This window comes from Capricornis sumatraensis, chromosome 2 (genome assembly GCF_032405125.1).
Source record: "Capricornis sumatraensis isolate serow.1 chromosome 2, serow.2, whole genome shotgun sequence".
NCBI classification, from domain to species: domain Eukaryota; kingdom Metazoa; phylum Chordata; class Mammalia; order Artiodactyla; family Bovidae; genus Capricornis; species Capricornis sumatraensis.
Genome location: NC_091070.1, coordinates 95,580,945 through 95,586,358, shown reverse-complemented (window position 1 = coordinate 95,586,358; position 5,414 = coordinate 95,580,945). Strand labels below are relative to the sequence as shown.

Sequence of the window (5,414 nt, the reverse complement as noted above, 5' to 3'; positions counted from 1 at the left end):
CAGGAATTTCAGGAGAGTTTGAATTTGCTGCCGGACGTATTAGTGAGGCAGATATGATAACCTCTACACTATGGAAACCAGCCTGGATGGTCGATATTAGTGTCCAGTCTTCTGGGACCAGGGACGACCACATTACTACCATAGGCACTACTGCGCCCTGCCTCTGTGGCTCAGTTACTTACACTCACTGCCCTTACCGGAAACAGAGGTCTCTACTGCTAGTTGCTTTGCAAAATCTGGGGAAGATTATTTTAGTAGTTGCCTCAGCAAAGTCTCATTCCTATTTCCCTGTATCCTCCATTTCTGAGGTTGGAGAACCTTCAAGTTGCTGTCCACATTTGCTTCAGTTGTTTCCTCTGAATATTTTAGGTTATAATGTTCTCTTCCAAGTAGTCATGTATGGATGTGAGAATTGGACTATAAAGAAAGCTGAGCACCAAAGAATTCATGCTTTTGATCTGTGGTGTTGGAGAAGACTCTTGAGAGTCTCTTGTACTGCCAGGAGATCCAACCAGTCCATCCTAAAGGAAATCAGTCCTGCATATTCATTGGAAGGACTGATGCTGAAGCTGAAACTCCAATACTTTGGCCACCTGATGCAAAGAGTCAACTTATTGGAAAAGACCTGTTGCTGGGAGAGATTGAAATGCAAAAGGAGAAGAGGATGACAGAGGATGAGATGGTTGGATGGCATCAATGACTCGACGGACATGAGTTTGCACACACTCCGGGAGTTGATGATGGACAGGGAATCCTGGCATGTAGTCCATGGGGTCACAAAGAGTCAGACACTACTGAGTGACTGAACTGAACTGAATGTTCTCTTTCAACCTGATACCATTTGGTTTTCATTTTCCAAAGATTTCCTTGTCATTCCAGCAGATTAATGTCATTATCAACATCATATCAGCCCTCAACACTTCTGGATAATGATCCACTTTAAAAATCAGTTGGATTTTCTGCTCCATATTTATTCTATACTGCTTAAACTTTTGACTATTCTAAGTCAGAAGGCCTTGCCATTTACTGCATTACCCCTCTATACTCTACAGAAATGGTGCTCACTCAGTAAATCTGACTTCTATGGTGGTTTTAGAATCTGGGTACAAATTCTTTAATCTTCCTCCTTCAAAATGTAGAGTCTTATTCCCCTACCCTCAAGTGTAGGTTGTACTACCTGACTTGCTGCTGATGAATAGAATGTGCCAGAAGTGATGGTATTTGACTTCCAAGACTGGGTCACAGTGTAGCTTCAACCGCTCTTTCCTGGGTTGTTTGCTCTGTGGAACCCAGCTGTGAAGGGGCCCTGCTGGGAGGGGGTCCTCTGGTCCTGGAAGGGGGTCCTCCAGGCTTGGAAGGGGGTGCTCCCGTCCTGTACACTCTGCAGAGGAACATAGCCTGCCTGGCGTCCTGACTGTAGTCTCGTGGGAGGCTGAGCCATAACCATAGCTCAGCAGCTCCTGGGCTTTCCTTTCAGAAATCATATCCCATTCCATGTATATACTATATTGTGCTTATCTGTTCACTCACTGATGGACACCTGAGTGTGTGCTGCTGTGAACATGGGTGTACAAATATCTCTTGGGAACTCTGTTTTCCCTTCTTCTGGATATATACCCAGAAATGGGATTGCTGTGTCATGTAGCACACTAGTTTTAATTTTTTGAGGAACTGCTATAGTGTTTTCCATAATGGCACTATCATTTTACATTCCCACCAACAGTGAACAAGGATTCCAGTTTAAGCAGTTTATCAAATTTTTCTTTTGTGGATTGTCGCTTTTGTGTGATATCTAAGGACTTTTTGACTAACCCAAGGTCATGAGGGTTTTCTCCTGGTTTCTTCTAAAAATTTTATAGTTTTGGCTCTTACATTTAGATCTTTAATTCATTTTGAGCTATTTTTTAATGAATGGTGTGAAGTGAGGACCTAAATTCATCTTTTTTGCTTGTTAATATTCAGTTGTTCCAGCAGCACTTGTTGAAACTAATATTCTTTCCCCATTAAGTTATTCTGGCACCTTTTTTGAAAATCAGCTGACTGTAAATGTTAAGAGTTTATTTTTGGACTCTCAATTCTGTTCCATTGATTTATATATCCATTAAAAAATTTTTATTTGGCTGTTCCAGGTCTTTCTTGCTACCCACCAGTTTTCTATAGTTGTGGCAAGCGAGGCTACTCTTTAGTTGTGGGGTGTGGGCTTCTCATTGCAGTGGCCTTTTTTGTGGAGCACGGGCCTTTAGGGTGAGGGTTTTAGAAGTTGTGGCTTGCAGGCTTAGTTACATATAGATTCCATGTGGAATCTTCTTGGACCAGGTATTAAAGCCATGTCCCCTGCATTGACAGGCAGATTGTTGTCAATCACTGAACCACCAGGGAAGTCCCATATATTTATATTTATACCAGTACACTCTCTTGATTTCTGTAGATTTAGAATTTATTTTGAAATTGATAACTGCAAGTCCAATTTTGTTTTTTTTTTCAAAATTGTTTGAAGCATTCTGTTCTGGGTCTTTTGAATTTGTATATGAGTTTTAGGATCAGATTGTCAATTTCTGCAAAAAAAAGGCAGCTGGGATTTTGGTTCGCTTGCACTGAATCTATTGATCAATTTGGGGAAGAATTGCCATTTAAGAAGAGTAAGTCTTCTAATCCATGAGTATGAAATGTCTCTCCTTTTATTTTAATCTTCTTTAATTTCTCTTAGCAATATTTTATAGTTTTTCTTCCAGCTTCATTGAGATATAAGTGATATACAGCATTGTATAAGTTTAAGGTGTCCAACATAATGATTTGACTTAAATATAGTATATGGGTCTTATGCTTTTTTGTTAAATGTAGTCCTAAGTATTTAATCTTCTTGATATTATTGCGAATGGAATTCTTTTCTTTTTTTATTAGCACTGTTGTTGTTGTTTAGTTGCTAAGTCATGTCTGACTTGTTTGCCACCCCATGGACTGTAGCCTACCTATCTGCTCTGTCCATGGAATTTCCCAGGCAAGAATACTGGAGTGGGTGCCCATTTCCTACTCCAGGGGATATTCTTGACTCAGGGATGGAACCTGCGTCTTCTGCAGTGTCAGGCAGATTCTTTACCACTTGAACCACCTGGGAAGCCTATGTTGATGCAAAAGATAAGATAAATGGTTTTCAGGTGAAACCTCATTACACATTTTTGCCCTTCTACTTAAGAGATTTTACAGTTTGGTTAGTCTCTCTTCTCTTCCATATCACTATCTATGAAATGGGGTTAAAATGTATTTTAGTTGCTCTGGATCCCAGCTCTCAGAGCCTCAGGAGACTCTGCCCTTTGAGGGGTATTCCTCTCAGAGGGTCACCATGGCCAACAAGAAGGGGTGCTGGAAGCGGGCCATTGTTAGCGGTGTCAGTACGGTTCTAGTGTTTGCCATTGCAATGATCCTGGGCTTCTCACTGCAGAAGTGCATCGTCCTGCCAGGCTATGAACAGGATGGGACCTGCTGCTCTGATGCAGACATGCTGGGCTGCCTGCTAAGTTTGGGTCAGATCAGCCAAAGGGATGGCCTGCTGGTCACGTGGTACCACGCTGCCGACAGCAAAGAACAGATGAAGGCTGCCATCAGCAGCAGCGTCATGGTCCTGGAATCAGATGTCACAACAGAAGGGTGTGACACAGTCGATGAGACAGGGGTTCCCATCATGGTGCACCCCCCAGCCATCTACAGTGACAACACCTGAGAGCAGTGGCTGGAGGCTGTGCTGGCCTCTTCCGAGAAGGGTATCAAACTAGAGTTCGAGAGCATCAAGGCTGTGGGCCCCGCCCTGGACCTCCTGTGGCGGCTGACAGAGGAGGGGAAAGTTTGAAGTCCTGTGTGGATCAATGCCGACATCCTGAGGGGTCAAACCAATAGAGGTCAACTGAGACCAATAGAGGCCACACAGTTCCTGGCCTTGGTCCAGGGGAAGTATCTTGAGACAACCCTGTCTCCAGGCTGGACTACCATCTACCTGCCCTTGTTTCCAAATGGGACATACACCCAGACCACGGTGGAGAAGATGCAGGAGCTGGTGGGAGCAGTGCCACAGAAGGTGACCTTCTCCATGTGGCTTGTCATGGCTAGGGCTGCCCGGCCCCACCTCAGCTGGCTGCTGGGCCAATCTGACAGGTACAGCCTGACAATGCGGCAGTCTGCCTCGGACCCCGCGACAGTGGATGACCTCCTCTATATCCAGGACAACACCGCCACCCACCAAGTCTGCTATGACTTCTTTGAGCCTCTCCTGTCTCAATTCAAGCAGCTTGCCGTACCTCATGGAAGCAAAGGTACTGCACCAGGGGCAGCCTGATCCCTGCTCTCCAAAACCCTGGAGACGAGGGTCTGAGAGTGGAGTGACTGGTTCCTGACATCCAGGGCTACGGAAGCACAGCAACAGTGCAGCTCCCAGACTGAGAGGGCGTGATCCTGCTGGACGTGGGCCTTCAGGAGCCTGCAGCTGGGCATCCCGTGCCCATCGTCCACGCCCCAGATGGCCATGCCCTGGTGCTTGAGTCCTGCCTGCAGCAGCTGGCCATACGCCCTGGACGCTGGGGCCTGCATTTGCACATAACAGAGCTCACCACCCTGCAGCCATCCCTGGCCACGCTGGCCACCCTGTGCGCCCTTGCCCACCTGTCTAGGCCTGTGGGGGTTGGGGCCACAGCCTCCCACAGGAGTTTCATGGTCCCTGGCTCCGTGGCTGGCAGGGAGTTGCTTACAGCTGTGGCCGAGGTGTTCCCCCATGTGACAGTGGCACTAGGCTGGCCCAAGGAAGTGCTGGGCAGTGGCTATAGGGAACAGCTGCTCACAGATATGCTGGAGCTGTGCCAGGGCCTCTGGCAACCCGTGTCCTTCCAGCTGCAGGTTGGGCCTCTGGGCCAGAGTCCCACTGGAGTCATGGTCCGGCTGCTGGCAGCCTCCCCCTGGGTCACGGTCACAGTGGAACACAGCCCTGGCCAAGGCCACTATGCATCTATGTGGACAGTGCTGCTGGCAGCCAGGGCCATGGAGAAGACCCGAGTCTACTACAGGCTACCCCGGAGCTACTGCCAAGACTTGCAGGCAGATATTGGCAGACATTGAGCACCCAGGGGTGCTCGCCTGGTGGACCCTGACTTCCCAAGGGGGATGCAGGAAGGAATAAATGCCTCTTCTTCCTCAAAAAAATATATATATATTTTTAGTCCTTTTGTTGTAAGGACTAAAGGGGAATTTGTAGGTAAATGTGAAGGAATCAAAATTGTGATCCGTAACTGATAGTTCCCCTCCACTGAACAGGATCCTCTAGAATGAACCTTTGAAGGAGAGTGCTCTGGTCTTTTCCCCAGGATAGTAAAATCAACTCCTTTTAATCTTTTTTTTTGGTTGTGCAGTGTGGCATGTGGAATCTTAGTTCC

General features: G+C 46.7%; 1 pseudogene; it reads left to right on the top strand.

The window, feature by feature from the left end:
• The first annotated feature begins 3,340 nt into the window (after positions 1–3,340).
• LOC138097344 (protein FAM151A pseudogene) lies at positions 3,341–5,100 on the top strand (annotated as a pseudogene).
• The last annotated feature ends 314 nt before the right edge of the window (positions 5,101–5,414 follow it).